General features: G+C 44.0%; 1 protein-coding gene and 1 long non-coding RNA gene across 3 annotated transcripts in view; one reads left to right on the top strand and one right to left on the bottom strand.

Annotated features, from left to right (window-relative positions):
* blacat1 (BLACAT1 overlapping LEMD1 locus) overlaps nucleotides 1-18,362 on the top strand; it is a 121,400-nt gene that overhangs the window by 9,271 nt on the left and 93,767 nt on the right. The window contains exon 2 of one of the 2 annotated variants that reach the window (XM_078546415.1): nucleotides 6,899-6,945. The exons of the other annotated variant lie outside the window; for it this stretch is intronic. The gene's annotated coding sequence lies outside the window, so the exon portion shown is untranslated. The remainder of the gene's footprint in view (nucleotides 1-6,898; nucleotides 6,946-18,362) is intronic. 2 annotated transcript variants of the gene reach the window in all.
* LOC144683422 (uncharacterized) overlaps nucleotides 16,278-18,362 on the bottom strand; it is a 53,897-nt gene continuing 51,812 nt past the window's right edge. Inside the window, exon 3 of the long non-coding RNA XR_013577254.1 lies at nucleotides 16,278-17,401. This is a non-coding gene — a long non-coding RNA (uncharacterized LOC144683422). The remainder of the gene's footprint in view (nucleotides 17,402-18,362) is intronic.

The raw sequence follows: 18,362 nt of genomic DNA, 5'->3' as shown, positions 1-18,362 counted from the left end.
TTAAGAGAATGTCAGCAGATGGACCATGTGAATGTATGACCCAATAGCTATGTAGCCTGGGCTACAATGTTAAGGTTTAGTTTACAGTAGGGTCTGGTTGGAGAAACATATGTTTCTCCAGAGTATGTTCGTGCTCTGTTGTCTGTGTAAATAAATAATATGTGCTTCTTTTCATATTGGTCTCTGCTTCTGCAGTATGTTGTTATCGACTCACCCGCCGACAGGTAAGCGTGCAACTGGTTCGCGAATAAAGCGACCCCGCAGTAGAACATAACAACTGGAACTGAGATGACTGACCTCAGGCAACCACAACCATCTTCCTTTGTGCTAGGCATAACTCCAACCAGTGGAGAGTTTTCCCCCTGATTCCCATTGACTCCAGTTTTTCTGGGGCTCCTTGATGCCACATTCAATCAAATGCTGCCTTGATGTCAAGGGCAGTCACTTTCACTTCACCTCTGGAGTTCAGCTCTTTTGTCCATGTTTGAGCCAAGGCTGTAATGAGCTCAGGAGCTGAGTGGCCCTGGCGGAACCCAAACTGAGTGTCAATGAGCAGGTAATTGCTAAGCAAGTGCCACTTGATAGCACTGTTGATGACTCCTTCCACCACTTTACTGATGATGGATAGTAGACTGATGGGTAAGTAATTGATCAAGTTGGATTTGCCCTGCCTTTTGTGTACAGGACAAATTTGGGCAATTTTCCACATAGCCAGGTAGATGCCAGTGTTGTAGCTGTACTGGAACAGCTTGGCTTGGGGCACAGCAAGTTCTGGAGCACAAGTCTTCAGTACTATTGTCAGAATATTGTCAGGGCCCAAAGCCTTTGCACTATCCAGTGTCTTCAGCCATTTTTTGATATCATGTGGAATGAATCGAAGTGGCCGAAGACTGGCACTTGTGATGCTGGGGACTTCACTGGCACTTTTGATGCTGGGGACCTCCAGAGGTGCTTTACCAGAACATTATCAGACAAAAAAAATTGACACTGAGCCAAAGAAGGAGGCATTAGGACAAAGACTTAGGTTTTATGGTGCATGTAAGTGGAAGGAGAGCGAGATAGAGAGACAGAGGGGTTTAGAGATGGAATTCCAGGGCCTAGGGCCTGAAGGCATGGCCATCAATGTGGGACAAAGGAAGGTTGGGGGTTTCAGAAGAGACCAGAATTGGAAGAACAAGGAGTTACGGTGCTGGAGGTGATTACAGAGATAGGGTGGGGAAAAGCCATGGAAAGATTTGAACAGAAAGACAAGGACTGGTGTTTTGTTAAAGACATTGCTTCCAAGAAACGCTGCCAGGAACACTTAGCTAGAGAGTTGGAATGATGAGTTAGCTGATCTCAATCAGGACACTAAAAATGCCCTCAATGTCCATGTAATGTGGAGAAGGAAATCGGCCAACATTCCCCATTTCTGTGACTCAGCCTGTAAAAGTGCCTATGTGAACATGGACGAAGGGAAGATTGGGATAGGTTCAGCATTTACATTGCCAGATAAATGCATGACACAGTCCAAGCTTACGTACAAAGAAAGGCCTGTCAAATGAGCAGCTGCGAATCCTTTGTCCAGCAATGAGTCACTGCCTTCAGGGGAAGAAGGAAGAAAGAGTTTAGATAGTTTGAATACAAGTTTTGAGTGCTGTGCATTAGTTCTGGCCTCTATATTATAGAAAGAACATAGAGACACTGGAGAAGGTGCAAAAAGATTTACTAGGATAATACCAGAAGTGAGGGACTAGACTCATCAGGAAAGACTGAACCAGCTAGAGCTATTTATTTTAGAAAAGAGAAGTCTGAGGATGACCTAATATAGAAGATGTTTCCACTTGTGGGAGAGACCAGAACTAAGGACCACAAACATAAGGTACTCACTAATATGATGGAGCTGTATGAAACATTAGTTAGGCCACATCTGGAGTGCTGTGTGCAGCTCTGGTCACCACAGGATGTGATTGCACTGGGGGAGCTGCAGAGGAGATTTACCAGGATGTTGCCCGGGCTGGAGCGTTTCAGCTATGAAGAGAGACTGGATAGGCTGGGGTTGTTTATCTTAGAGCAGAGAAGGGTGAGGGGAGATTTGATTGAGGTGTACAAAATTATGAGGGGCGTCGATAGGAAGAAACTTTTCCCCTTATTGGAGGGGTCAATAACCGGGGGCATAGATTTAAGGTAAGGGGCAGGATGTTTAGAGGGGATTTGAGGAAATTTTTTTTCACCCAGAGGGTAGGGGTCTCTGGAACCCACTGCCTGAAAAGGTGGTAGAGGCGGGAACCCTCACAACATTTGAGAAATATTTAGATGAACACTTGAAACGCCATAGCATACAAGGCTACAGGTCAAGTGCTGGAAAATGGGATTAGAGTAGGTAGGGGCTTGATGACCAATGCAGACATGATGGACTGAAGGGGCTCTTTTCACGCTGTAAAACTTTATGACTCTAATAAATTCAATCGGGAATTCAGGAGAATCTTTTTTTACTCAGAGAGTGGTGAGAATATGGAACTCGGTACCACCAGGAGTAGTTAAGGAAGCTACCATAGATCATAGAATAATTGAAACTTAAAGCCTTGTTGGTGCATTGCACCTGTGTTGGCTCTTGGAAGGAGCTGTCATGATTAGTCCCACATCCTGCTTTATGTCCATAACCCTATAAATCCCTCAGCTTCAAGTACCTGTTTAGCTCCTTTGAAATTATGGAATCAGCTTCCGCCATCTTTTCAAGTGGAGAGTTCCAGATCCTGTCAAGCCTCTTGAGTGAACAAATTTCTTCTCATCTACCCTCTAGATTTTTACCAGTGATTTTAAATCTATAATCTTTGGTTAATGATCCACTCGGCAGAGGGAATAATTTTTCTTCAGCTGCTCTATCGAAACCTCTCATCATCTTGAAAGCCTCTATTAGGTCGCCTCTTAACTTTCACTGTCCCAGGGAAAACAGTCCAAACAGTCCAAACTTTTCAACCTTTCCTCATGACTGAAGTACCTCTTACCTTGTAACTTCCTGGTAAACCTTCCCTGCGCCCTTTCTAAGGCATTTATATCATTCCTGAGATGTGAGGCCCAGAGTTATCCAAAATACTTTAGCTGAGGCCTAACCAGTGATTTATAAAGTTCTGGCTTAATTGCTTTGCTTTGGTATTCCATTGGACCAAATATAAACACAAGAGGTGGCAACACAATGGCATACAGTTGGGAGGGAGTTGCCCTGGGATTCCTCAACATTGACTCTGGACCCCATGCAGTCTCATGGCATCAGGTCAAACATGGGCAAGGAAACCTTCTGCTGCCCTCCCTCAGCTGATGAATCTGTGCTTCTCCATGTTGAACATCATTTGGAGGAAGCACTGAGGGTGGCAAAGGTGCAGAAAGTACTCTGGGTGGGGGACTTCAATGTCCATCATCAAGAGTGGCTCGGTAGCATCACTACTGACCGAGCTGGCCGAGTCCTAAATGACATAGCTGCTAGACTAGGTCTGCGGCAAGTGGTGAGGGAACCAACAAGAAGGAAAAACATATTTGACCTCATCCTCACCAACCTGCCTGCTGCAGATGCATCTGTCCATGACAGTATCGGTAGGAGTGACCACTGTACAGTCCTTGTGGAGACAAAGTCCGCCTTCACATTGAGGATACCCTCCATCATGTTGTATGGCACTACCACTGTGCTAAATGGGATAGATTTTGAACAGATCTAGCAACTCAAGACTGGGCATCCATGAGGCGCTGTGGTCCATCAGCAGCAGCAGAATTCTACTCGAACACAATCTGTATCCTCATGGCCCGGCATATCCCCCACTCTACCATTACCGTCAAACCAGGGGATCAACCTGATGAAGAGTACAGGAGGGCACATCAGAAGCAGCACCAGGCATACCTAAAAATGAGGTATCAACCCGGTGAAGCTATAACACAGGACTACTTGCATGCCAGACAGCATAAGCAGCAAGTGATAGAGCTAAGCGATCCCACAACCAACGGATCAGATCTAAGCTCTGCAGTTCTGCCACATCCAGTTGTGAATGGTGGTGGACAATTAAACAACTCACTGGAGGAGGAGGCTCCACAAATATCCCCATCCTCAATGATGGAGGAGCCCAGCACAGCAGTGCAAAAGTTAAGGCTGAAGCATTCGCAACAATCTTCAGCCAGAAGTGCCAAGTGGATGATCCACCTCGGCCTCCTCTGGAGGTCCCCAGCATCACAATGCCAATCTTCAGCCAATTTGATTCACTCCACATGATACGAAGAAACGGCTGAAGGCACTGGATACTGCAAAGGCCCTGACAATATTCCGACAATAGACTGAAGACTTGTGCTCCTGAACTTGCCGCAACCATTGCCAAGCTGTTCCAGTACAGCTACAACATTGGCATCTACCCGGCTATGTGGAAAATTGCCCAGGTATGTCCTGTACATAAAAAGCAGGACAAATCCAACCCGGCCAATTACTGCCCCATCAGTCAGCTCTCCATCATCAGTAAAGTCATGGAATAGGTCATCAACAGTGGTATCATGGGCACCTGCTTAGCAATAACCTGCTCAATGATGCCCAGTTTCGGTTCCGCCAGGGCCACTCAGCTCCTGACCTCATTACAGCCTTGGTTCAAACATGGACAAAAGAGCTGAACTCCCAAGGTGAGGTGAGAGTGACTGCCTTTGACATCAAGGCCTCATTTGACCAGGTTTTGCATTAAGGAGCCCTAGCAAAACTGGAGTCAATGGGAAGCGGGAAAACTCTCCGCTGGTTGGAGTCATACCTAGCGCAAATGAAGATGGTTGTGGTTGTTGGAGGCCAGTCATCTCAGCTCCAGGACATCACTGCAGGAGTTCCTCAGGGTAGTGTCCTCAGCCCAACCATCTTCAGCTGCTTCATCAATGACCTTCCTTCCATCATAAGGTCAGAAGTGGGGATGTTCGCGGATGATTGCACATTGTTCAGCACCATTTGCGACTCCTCACATACTGAAGCAGTCCATGTCCAAATGCAGCAAGACCTGGACAATATCCAGGCTTGGGCTGACAAGTGGCAAGTAACATTCGCGCCACACAAGTGTCAGGCAATGACCATCTCCAACAAGAGAGAATCCAACCATCCAACCTTGATGTTCAATGGCACTACCATCACTGAGTCCCCGACTATCAACATCCTGGGGATTACCATTGACCGGAAACTGAACTGGACTAACTATATAAATACTGTGGTTACAAGAGCAGGTCAGAGTCTAGGAATCCTGCTGCGAGTAACTCACCTCCTGACTCCCCAAAGCCTGTCCATCATCTACAAGGTACAAGTCAGGAGTGTGATGCAATACTCTCCACTTGACTGGATGAGTGCAGCTCCCACAACAATCAAGAAACTTGACACTATCCAAGACGAAGCAGCCCACTTGATTGGCACCACATCCACAAACATTCACTCCCTCCACCACTGACGCATAGCAGCAGCAGTGTGTACCATCTACAAGATGCACTGCAGGAATTCATCAAGGGTCCTTCGAAGGCATCTTCCAAACCCACAACCACTACCGCCTAGAAGAACAAGGGCAGCAGATAGATGGGAACACCACCACCTGGAAGTTCCCCTCCAAGTCACTCATTATCCTGACTTGGAAATATATCGCCGTTCCTTCACTGTCGCTGAGTCAAAGTCCTGGAACTCCCTAACAGCACCGTGTACCTACACATGGACTCCAGCGGTTCAAGAAGGCAGTTCACCATCACCTTCTCAAGGACAACTAGGGATGGGCAATAAATGCTGGCCCCGCCAGTGAAACCCACATCTCATTAATGAATTTTTTAAAATTCTCTTTTAACCGCCTTATCAACTTGCCTTGGCACCTCTGAAGAATTTGTGTATATGGACACTAAGGTCTCTCTGCTCATCTACTCTTTTCAAAATTATTCCACTTTTATAAAGTACTATCTTTTGATATTAGTCCTCCCAAAGTGCATCAGTTGACACTTCTCCACATTGAACTCTGTGCTTCTGCCCATTTCACCATTCTGCTTATGTTATCCTGAAGTTTGTAATGATCCTCATTACTATCTACTACTTTGCCAAGTTTTGAACCATCTGAAAGGAAGGAAGCAATGTTGGATCTGGTTCTGGAAAATGAAGTAGGTCAAGTAGAATGTGTTACTGTAGAATATCATTCAGCTAACAGAACATAATTTGTTTTGGAGTAATTATGGAAAGACACCAAAAAAACATTGAAGACAAAAACACTCAACAGTGGAAGAGCTCATTTCAGTGATTTTAGGAAGGGACCAAGTACTGGGAGTTTGCAATAGGTGATTGCAGGCTAAAGCAATAATGGAGCAATGGAAGGCATTCATGTGAACTCTGTAATGCTGCTCTCTGCATCCAAGTCCAAGCCATTTATACAAATTGAAAAGAGCAGTGGACCCAAAATTGACACATGGAGAACACGAGAACAAATCACCTCCCAGTCTAAAAAGCATCCAACCAGCACCTCCTTTTGTTTCCCGTCACTGAGCCAATTTTGTTTCCATACCGTCACTTTCCCTTTAATTCCATGGGCTTCCATCTTCTTAAGTAACTGAATGCATTCTAAAAGTCCAAAGATACATTTGCTGCACCACTTTGATCAACCTTTCTATTAACTCATCAAAGAATTGAATCAAGGTAATTACACATGATTTACCTTGAACAAATCCATGCTGGCTCTCCTTGATTAACCCATGCTTTTCCAAATTAAAGTTTATTTTATCCGTGATGATGTTTTCCAATAATTTCCACCGATATTAGGCTGATTGTTTTATCCCTCCCCACTTTCTTGAATAGTTGTATAAATATAGTGTATAACATTAGCAACCCACGTATGAGGATTGAAAGATTGTGACCAATGCCTCTGCTATTTCTGCCTTTGCTTTTTTTCAGTAACCTAGGATGCATTCCATCTGAACCGGATGACTTACCCACTTTTGGTAATGTTAATCTTTTAAGTACATCTTCTCCATTTATTACAACCCTAGCTATAACTTCCCCCTTCTTTTATGTAACCTTCACATCATCTGCTTTTGTTGTAAAGACACAGATGTAAAGTACACATTTAATACATGAGCCATGTCCTCTGCCGCTACATGAAGATTTCAATTTGGGTCCTTAACAGGCACAACAGGCTAACGATACACATTTCATATGTTTAGAACTGTCTTAGGATCAATTTAATGTTGCCGACTGATCTTTTCTCGTAACTTCTCTTTGCCTCCTATATTAATTTATTGAATTCCCTCTTGCACTTTCCGTAATCTTTGTTATTAACTGAATCTTGCTGCTAATATTTGTTGACAGGCCCCTTTTTCCGTTTTAAATTTTATTTCCTCTGCTTTGGATGCTTGGTCTTTTCCCCTATGCCTATTTTGTACCTGAACTATTTCCTTCCTGAATGCCTTCTATTGCTCCGTTATTGCTTTAGCCTACGATCGCCTTTTGCAAATCCCTGTGCTTGGTCCCTTCCTAAATCACTGAAATGAGCTCTTCTCCAGTCAAGTGTTTTTATCTTCGATGCTTTCTGGCCTCTTTCCATAATTACTCTAAACCAAATTATGTTGTGGTCACTGTTGGCTTGATGATATTCTAGTGTAATACACTCCACGTGACCTGCTTCATTTCCCAAAACCAGATCCAACACTTATTGGATGGGAGATATATTGATCAAGAAAGTTCTCCTGTACACGCATCAGAAATTGCTTTCCTTTCCTACCCTTAACAATATGTTTTCCCACTCTGTATTAGGGTAATTAAAGTCTCCTAACATTACTACTGTATGCTTGTTACATGTCTCTCAACAAATTTGCTCATCTATCTCCTTCTCACTGCTTGGAGCTTTATATTAAAAAACCTCACCGCAAGGCAGCTTCCCCTCTGTTCCTGAACTCAAGCCAAATGTTTCATTCCTAGTACCATCAAGTATATCCTTTAGAACTATAACATCATCCTTAATCAATACTGCCACATATTACTTGGAATACTTGGCAGCCAGGGATATTAAGAAGCCATTTGTGGGATTGTTTGAGCCTTGTCTCTTAATGCAACCACATCAAAATTCCATGTGGCAATTGGTGCCTATAGCTCACCACACCAACCTTTTTAGTTACGTACAGACATTGATGAACAATCGATTTAATACCTCCTTCACGACTTTTACTATTTTCCTAAATCCAGTTGCTACAGTTTTTGGGATAGTACTAAATTTTCTGCACTTTATATTTCTCTCTCCTTGGATCTCACTGCGCCTTTCTGCTTTTTTTTTTTATTCATTCATCGGATATGAGCACCCCTGGCAAGGCCAGCATTTGTAGCCCATCCCTGTAATATAAGGGTCTGGCACATAGTTAACATGGGACTAAGTACAGTACTGCCCACATAGTGATGTAAGAGAGCACATGACCCACACCTAGGAGTCAGACTAGTGTTGGACAGAGCCATGTGTCATGGCAAGCCTGGAGAAAGCTCCTAGCTTGACCCCTTTACTGTATATCTGTACATAGTTCTTGTAGTTGATAAATGCATACATATAAACCTACTTAAGATGTCGAAGACTTCATTAAGACCCAAGAAGCACTATCCAATACCTACAACATGGTGGCAGTGAATGGAAAAAGCAAAAAACCTCCTCTCAAAAATATGAAGAGAAACTAAAATCCTGCGAGACTAAATTAAAATTTGAAGAAGCACTCTGGCCTGAAGAAAAGCTCGAGAAGCATATATGCAGAAGAAAAGCACCAGGGAAAAGCTGCAAAGAAAGGCTTGGAAGATGAAGGCAGAATTTAAAATTTCTCACCGAGCAGAAGACGCTTGGAAGTCCAGCTTCGATTCTCAGATTAGAGTCAGCAAACCTAGCAGGGGTGAGCTAAAACTTTTAACCTCCAGGATATAGCAAGTCCTGAAAGACTTTTAAGTAGCTCAGTAGTCAGAAATTACCATTTAAAAGCTCCATCGGAAAAACCAGATTCCAAAGTCAGCACCTGAACGTTAGAGCTTGCTCCAGGAAGAAAATAAATAATTAATTCAGAAGAATCACAACTAAAGAATCAGGTGCAAAAGTCAGGATTCAAAGCTTTGGGGCCCTACAGCATGGCACTGAAACAGAGAAGTCTGCAACCAGTTGATCCAAGCAGCCATTGTTTACATTTTTTTCAAGGCCGGGTTTGAGTGCCATTGCAACGGGAGCCCATCAAAACTGGCAAGCGAGGGTAAACCCTTTGTCTTCAAATGAACAGCTACGCCATCTTGAATTTCAGCAACTTCTTAAAGCTGAACCTTCACTTTTTAAAAATTTTTAACCGTGGATCAAAAATCCAACGTATCAGATCAGTTTGGGCTCATCCAAGGGCCAAACCTAATGAAAAATTGGGCGTCCTGGAAAAGAGAATTTTTAAACTACCGGAGTACGTCAGGTCTAAGTAGAAAGTCAGAAAAAGTCCAGATTAATACCTTTTTGGTTTGGTGAACTTGATGATGAAGTGATCCTAATGCAGTGCATTGGTGAATCCTCAACCAGCTTCAATGAAATATTAAAGACCTTTGACAAATATTTTAATCTTCAATTTGTGGAGCACATAGAACTTTAAAAGAGGCACAGAAAACCCCCAGTAAAGCTGAAAGGGGAAGACAATACTCGAGTAGACCACACAAGTGCACCAGAGAGGCAGGGAACTTTCCAGAAGTCTCAAAAATATATCTTTTCAGAAATTTTGATATATTACCTGACCTGCAACAGCAGGTGATAGTGCGGAGCAAGCAGCTGGCTGTGACTGAAGGAAAGCTATCTGATGAAACCCAAAAAAATCTTTGCAAAAGGAAAATTAAATAAGGTTGGAAAATGTTCATATCAGAACTGAATTGGAAGATTTAAAACTCAAGATTCAAGCTGAGTATATACCCTTAAAAATGCATGAGACACTAAAGTCATCAATGAACCAAAATGTTCAAGATCTAAACAAACAAAATTTTTAAGTGCCACAGAGGTACAAGAAAGAGACTGCAGAGCTGAAGAAAATGGTTGGACATTTGGAAGCAAACTTGGAAAAACATTACATTTCCAAAGAGATATATGAAGAGATGAAAATCAAGGACTTAGAATAGTAATAGAAAGTAGAAGTTCTCACAAAAGAGTGTGAGGACTCTCAAAAACAATTAGCAGAAGCACAATTATAGAATGTGAGCTTGTATGACAGCACAGATGAATTATACTCTGCCAAATTTCATGTACGAAAGATGCGTTTGATAAGGAAAAATTAGAACTAATGTGAACAGTGGAATGTTGCTCACAGGAAGTAGGACACTTGAAAGAGGACTTGAAATGTTTAAATTATAAACTCTTGAAGCATCAGAAGCCTCTAGTAAACATTGTGTGAAATGCAGGGAACAGGATGAACAGAACAGTTGCTTGAAAGCAGAATTAACAACCAAAGCTGATGAATTTCTTGAATTTTGGTCCAATCTGAACAACATGAAGGATGAGATGTGCAGCATTGAAGAGTAAATCCAGGCTTTAAAAGCAGAAAAGGTGAATTCTACGGAACAGATTGAAAATCTAACAAATGAATTAGAAGAGTCTAAGAAGCTGCCAGTGACCATGAAACAGAGATTCCAAAAAGAACTGAATGCCCAGGCGAAATTGTTAAACCTATACAAGAGGTCCACAAATAAAACAAATTGGGGATGGGCAATAAATGCTGGCCTAGCCAGCGACATCCTGTGAATAAATTATAAAAAAAAACAACTCAACTTACAAGATTTGTTGCAGAACTGAATGAAAAGATTCACAAGCATCAAAAAACAGCTGGAAATGAAGAAAGTAATCAAAAAATCTGGCTAAAATTGTGAAACAAGTAGGAATGAAAGTTCCATTGTTGAAACATGAACATCCGGATGCGTTGCGGCGAGCTGCACAATGAAAGAAGAGGAAAAATTGCTATCGGAATGAGCACAGCATCCGTCCACCTCAAAAAAGATGGGATAAATCAACCACTACCTATCACCACAACTGCCAAATCGACAAAGAGCAGTTCAATACCAAGGAACGGAAAAAGAGGATAAAAAGATACCTAGATGCCAGAACAACCTCCGAATCAACAGAGTTTACCTGCAACAACAAGCCTACCACTCCTCCAACAGCAATGTGAATGAGATATGGAAGGGTTATAAGGCCTTCAGACCACCTGAACCTATGAACTCAGAGACTTGAAAGGGGGAGATAGGGTAGTAATAATGATGTAAATACAAGGGGTAAACTAGAATAGCTTGAAATGCATTGGATAAAGTCTTGAGGGAGGTGTAGTATAATAGTCTGGCAATATAGGTTTAATGTGGGATAGACAGGGCCGCCCACACAGTGATGTAAGAGAACACATGACCCACATCTAGGGTTCAGTCTAGTGTTGGACAGAGCCGTATGCACACACAAGCATGGAGACAGTTCTTAGCTTGTACCCTTTACTGTATACATGTACATAGTTCTTGTAGTTAATAAATGCATAAAGTTAACCTACTTAAGACTACAAAGACTTTGTTAAGACCTACCGAACAGCATCCAACTGCCCTCCAAGGTGGTCGTGAGCTGCCTTCTTGTACCGTTGCTGTCCATGAGATGTAAGTGTTGTTAAGAAAGGAGTTTGAGATTTTTGATAGTTACAGTGGAGGAACCATTAATTAGTTTCAGGTCAGGATTTGTGTGGCTAGGAAGGGAACTTGCAGGTGATGGTGGTGATCCCATGCATCTGCTGCCCGTGTCCTAGGTGGTAGAAGGTGCTGTCGAAGGGGCCTTGATGAGTTGCTGCAGTGCAGCTTGTAAATGTTACACACTTCTACCACTGTGCGCCAGCTGATGCTGGAGGGATAGAACGTTTAATGTAGTGGATGTGGTGCCAATCAAGCGTGTTGCTTTATCCTGGATGGTGTCGAGCTTCTTGGGAGTTGTTGGAGCCACACTCACCCAAGCAACTCATGCTTTTTAAAAAGGTGGTCAGGCTTTGGGAGTCAGGAGGTGAGTTACTCATGGAATTCCCAACCCCTAATCTGCTTCTGTAGTCACAGAATTTATGTGGCTGGTCCAGTTAAATTTCTGGTCAATGGTAATCCTGAACCTCGCTCCCCCGGGATCTTGATGGTTCCTCTGTGTTAACAAGATGTCTCAGTCCCAACCTCATTATAGTGTTTTTGACTAACCAAGAGCACCTTTTTCTATTTCGCATACGAACCATTTATATGGCTCGTCCAGTTAAGTTTCTCATCAATGGTAATCTCTAGGATGTTGATGGTGGGGCACTCAAGCGATTGTACTGCTGCTGAACAACAAGGGGAAATGGTTAGATTATCTTGTATTTAAGATGGTCATTGCTTGGCACTTCCGGTTCCACTTGCCCTGCCAAATTAGTTTAAACCCTCCCCACGTACTGGTTAACCTCTCAGTGAGAACATTGGTCTTGCCTCTATTCAGGTGCAATTCAGGTGCAACCTATGCATCTGGTATAGGTTCCCCCTAGAACTGGTCTCAACACCCCAAGGACTGAAATTTCTTGTTGATGGTAAAGTCCTACCCTGGCACTCCCCCCCTCAAGAGCTGCCTGCCCAATTAGAGGGCCAGCAGTTCGGCAGCCTCAGCAGTGCCACTGCTAACGGTGGCCAGTGTTAGGGTTGCAGCTCCAAGAAAAGGGCACTTCAATGGCAGCAGGCCATCAAAAGCAGGTGAGTTGAGTTGAGTTGGGGGGTGGGGGTGGGGTAGGGTAGGTGGCAGGGCTAGTGGGGGCCACTGGATGGGCCGCGGAGTGTTCATAAGGGAGACCCCCAACCCTTGAACCCCGGTTTACCTGTAAAAATGCCCATGAAGGCAGGAAGTGGCCCTTAATTGGGCACCAGGTGGACAACCCACCCGCACTCTTCCCACCACTAGCAATATGCCGTGGCAGCAGGAAGACGTCTGGCTCTCCTCCTGACCCCTTCCCCTGCTGCCTTATTGCCAGCCCTCCTGACTCCCAGGTCAGTCACCAGTGGGCCGGGTAAACCCAGCCCTAAGAATCTGAAACCCTCCCTCCTGTACCAATTCTCCAGTCATGCATTTAGCTGTATTAACCTCCTGTAACCGCACACTCTAGCACGTAGCTCTGGGAGTAATCCTGAGATGCCCTCTTTGAGGTCCTGTTTTTTTAAAAGCTTTTTCCTAGCCTTTGAAACTCTGCCTGAAGGACCTCAGTACTTTTTCTACCTATTCCAGCACAGACCACAACTCTTGTCTATTCCCCTACCCCCGTGCAGAATCGACTGGATTTACATTTTTTTTAAATTAACAAATAAATGTCCAGCTGTTCCATAGCCAGGAATTGAAGCTTTTCCAGTTCACACTCTGTGTATTGATCTTTGAGGTTCTGCTGGCTGCATGACTGCACCAGGGACCAAATGTTCTCAGCAGGTGATGTTTGAAGGCCCCGATGACTGTATTTCTTTCTGTAATCAGAAGTATTCTGGAGTGCCCTGCTGTACTGATAAACACCTGCCAATTGGACACCGTTTATTAGTCAGGCTGCTTGTCCTGTGAAGGGTCTGTTTATCTTTAAACATTGATGGAGAGGGAGGAGGCTGCTGCAGGGTAGGAACGCAATTTTAAAAAACTCAGACGACATCAGAAACAAGGAAGGAAAAGCCTTAGGTGATTTATACACATCATTTTAAAGCCTGAGCCTTCAACCCCATCTAATGGAACATTGTAAAAAGAGGCTTTCATTTATGTACTTCCTTTCACAACCTCAGAGATATTCCAAAATGCTTTACAGCCAGTTAAGAACTTTTTACCTATCCTATTATAGGAAATACAATTTGCACAGAGCAAGATCCCACAAAAAGTAATGACCATATAATCTATTTTTAGTGATATTGGTTAAGGCATAAATATTGACCTGGGAGAGCTCCCTTCTCTTCTTCAACATAGCGTTGTGGATCTTCCATGAAGATCCACCACTTGAGACGGTAGACGGGGTTTAAATTAACTCATCTGAAGGATGGCACCTCTGTCAGTGCAGCATTCCCTCAGCACTGCATTGGAGCATCACCCTAGATTTTGTTTGACTCAGGGTTTTTTTTATTAATTCATGGGATGTGGCATTTGTTACCCATTCCTAATTGCCCTTGAGAAGATGATGGTGAGCTGCCTTCTTGAACCGCTGCAGTCCATGTGGTGTAGGTACACCCACAGTGCTGTTAAGGAGGGAGTTCCAGGATTTTGACCCAGCGACAGTGAAGGAATGGTGATATATTTCCAAGTCATGATGGTGAGTGGCTTGGAGGGGGTCTTCTAGGTGGTGGTGTCCCCATCTATCTGCTGCCCTTGTCCTTCTAGATCCTAGCAGTCATGGGTTTAGAAGGTGCCGTCTAAGGAGTCTTGGTGAGTTCTTGTATTGCAACTTGTAGATGGTACACACTGCTGCAACTGTTCGTCAGTGGTAGAGGGAGTGAATATTTGTGGTTGGGGTGCCAGTCAAGCGGGTTGTTTTGTCCTGGATGGTGTCAAGCTTCTTGAGTGTTGTTGGAGTTGCACTCATCCAGGCAAGTGAGAGTACTCCATCACATTCCCGACTTGTGCCTTGTAGATGGTGGACAGGCTTTGGGGAGTCAGGGGGTGAGTTACTCGCTGCAGGATTCCTAGCTCTGAGCTGCTCTTGTAGCCATAATATTTATATGGCTAGTTCAGTTCAGATTCTGGTCAATGGTAGCTCCCAGGATGTTGATAGTGGGGGATTCAGCGATGGTAATGCCATTGAATGTCAAGGGGTAATGGTTAGATTCTCTCTTGTTGGAGATGGTCATTTCCTGGCACTTGTGTGGCACAAATGTTACCTGCAACTTGTCAGCCCAAGCCTGGATATTGTCCAGGTCTTGCTGCATTTGGATATGGACTGCTTCAGTATCTGAGGATGAGAGTGCTACCAACTGAGGCAGGGATAAGCTGGTTTAAGCTGCATCTGAACTCTGATATTTCCTTCCCAATTGATCAAAAATCTTAATGACCTTAACTCCACCACAAAATTGACACAGAGAGGAACAAATGATGAAAGAAACAACAGACCCTGCATCAGATGATGACAAGCCATTATCAATAGTGATTTTGAAAAATGCATTTCTAATGGGCTAGGGAAAGTTAATATAGAAAATAAAGTGCAATGCATTTAAATGCATGGCAAAAATAGAACACATGATGGGTTACATGCTGTGCTTAACTAATGAGGGTGACTTACATAACTGATAGGTGATTAAGGGAGCCGATGACTTATGAGATAGGCCTGCCTCAGTAAAAGTTAAATAGCGTTTCATACATTTCCATTAGCTATTCTCTCAATATAACAGAGAGGATTGTTTATTTAGCTGCTTAATTAGTTCAAATATTTTGTCTGCAGTAATCCACCGACACATCAATGCCTTGTGCACTCTGGTCCCAGGCGACAGTGCAGAGGCAGTGCACACAAAGAAAACGGTGTTTCTCACTGGAATTTCAGTCAGGCATACCAGTCGGTCTGTGGAAATGTTGCTGCTTTGTGTTCCCTTCGACAATGAGAAGCATCCAGTAGTATAATTATGAACTTTGTCCCTCCGAGGCTGGGTTGTTTCTGCTTAACATTTTGAGCCATATGACCGGAGTCTCATTGTGGGTTCTGGGAATTTGAGCAACTTGTGGTGATGGGATTAAGGACAAAGTTACTGCTGCAGCATTAAAGTGGCTACACTGGGAAATAATACAATGCAGCCGAGGTCCAGCACAGGTAAACTGACCATTCACCTGAAATGTGAGCCAAGTCTGACCTCTGGGAATTAGATACAAATTGAGGACAGACAGAAGAGATAAAAGTCTTTAATCAGCGCCTGAGCAGTTCTCTGCATTTGAACTCTGAATTTGCACATCTTTGCTCAGCTTCCAAACCCATGACCACTACCATCTAGAAGGACAAGGGCAGCAGATGTATGGGAACACCACCACTCGGAAGTTCCTCTCCAAGCCACTCACCATCCTGACTTGGAAATATATTGCCGTTCCTTCACTGTCGCTGGGTCAAAATCCTGGATCTAACTCCCTAACAGCACTGTGGGTGTACTATATGGACCGCAGCGGTTCAAGATGGCAGCTCACCACCACCTTCTCAAGGGCTTTTGGGAATGGGCAACAAATGCTGGCCTAGCCAGTGACACCCACATTCCAAGAAAAAATAAGAAAAAACATATAGGCACTAGATTGACCAATTTTCCATTTCTAAAAAGGGGTTTGCTTATCCTTTCAGCTGTAAGGCCTGGGGCTAAATGCCATTCATTGTATTTACATCCTTGGGCCTGACGTGAAATATTGCAGCTGTGGAAATGAAGCTCTTGAGGTTCTTGGGATGATGAGCTTTATAAGCCTTGATAGAACTCAACCCATACAGCACTAAATTTGTTTTGTAACTGCTGGTAAATATTCCCTCTTGGCTTAATCATAGAACCCAGAAGGAGTTACCATTCGGCCCATTGATGCAATGCCAACCCTTTATAAGAGCTATTCAATTAGGCACACTTCCCTGCTCCTTTCCAAGAATAACCCAATGTTCTGTTGAAATTAACTAGCTTGCATGATAGGAATAGTAATGCATGTATCGGTGACTTTTTTTTATTTCTAGTAAAAGTATTGATGTCTTGTTGAAGTACAATTCTGTAGGTACCAGACACCATCCACTGGTGGTGACTGTCAGTCAGCCCCATTGGTGACTGCTGTTCGTGTGTGAGCAATGAATGTTATCAGGTTATTTAATTGCAAGGGACCATCACACCTAAAGCACATCATGTCTCCACCCGAGATCTACATATTCACTTCCAGCAAGGGTTGTAATCAGAAACAATAACTTTGGGTAACTTTTCCACTCCAGTGAACTGAGGCCAATGGCAGTACCCCTAGATCAGCTAACTCAGCACAGCTTGAGGATTGAACCCTGGAAGATACAACCTGGCTTAGCCACTCACTGGTTAAAGTCATTGAGCCATTAATAAAGTAATAACAATAAGCTTTAGATAAGTCTAGAGGTTAGAACCAACTGCAGTGAAGTAATTCTTAGACAGTTAGTTCCTACTTGGTATTCAGAAGGGATTTAAAAGATAGCTCGAGAGTACAGTATCTCACCACGATCCATATCAGAGCCACGATCCCACACATGGCTGGTTTGTCTTTAATGTGTGCCATGAGCTCTTCCTTTTTCATCATCATCTCCATTTGTTTGTCCTGTGCTAGCCCCGTGGCTTGTTGGTGGCACGCTCGCCTCTGAGTCAGAGGATTCGGGATTCAAGTCCCACTCCAGGACATGAGCACAAAAGTTAAGGCTGCTACTCCGGTGCTGTCTCCCTGTTGGTATTTTAAACCTTGGGTGGCTGTAAAAGGTCACGTGGCACTATTTCAAAGAAAAGCAACAGAGTTTTCCCCGGTGTCCTGGGGTCGATATCTATCCCTCAATCAACATCACATAAAAACAGATTATCTGCTCGTTATCACCTTCTTGTTTGTGGGAGCTTGCTTTGTGCAAATTGCTGCCATGTTTCCTGCATTACAACAGTGATTACACTTCAAAAGTACTTCATTGACTGTAAAGTGTTTGAGACGTCCGGTGGTTGTGAAAAGCATTATATGAATGCAATCCTATTTATTTATTTATTTGTTTGTTTGTTTATTTATTTATTTATTTACCGAGGTTTTCCACCCATGGTGGTTGACAGGGCCCTCAACCGTGCCTGGCCCATCTCCCGCGCATCCGCCCTCACACCTTCCTCTCCCTCCCAGAACCATGATAGGGTCTCCCTTGTCCTCACTTATCACCCCACCAGCCTCCGCATTCAAAGGATCATCCTCCACCATTTCCGCCAACTCCAGCATGATGCCACCACCAAACACATCTTCCCGTCACCCCCCCATCGGCATTCCGTAGGGACCATTCCCTCCGGGACACCCTGGTCCACTCCTCCATCACCCCCTACACCTCAACCCCCTCCCACGGCACCTTCCCATGCAACCGCAGAAGGTGCAATACCTGCCCCTACACTTCCCCTCTCCTCATCGTCCAAGGGCCCAAACACTCCTTTCAAGTGAAGCAGCATCTCACTTTCACTTCCCTTAATTTAGTCTACTGCATTCGCTGCTCCCAGTGCGGTCTCCTCTACATTGGAGAGACCAAACGCAGACTGGGTGACCACTTTGCGGAACACCTTCGGTCTGTTCGCAAGCATGACCCAGACCTCCCTGTCGCCTGCCATTTCAACACACCATCCTGCTCTCATGCCCACATGTCCGTCCTTGGCCTGCTGCAATGTTCCAGTGAAGCCCAACGCAAACTGGAGG

This window comes from Cetorhinus maximus, chromosome 8 (genome assembly GCF_964194155.1).
Source record: "Cetorhinus maximus chromosome 8, sCetMax3.hap1.1, whole genome shotgun sequence".
NCBI lineage: Eukaryota > Metazoa > Chordata > Chondrichthyes > Lamniformes > Cetorhinidae > Cetorhinus > Cetorhinus maximus.
Note: the sequence above shows the minus strand (reverse complement) of the source record. Positions and strands in the feature narration are given on the sequence as shown.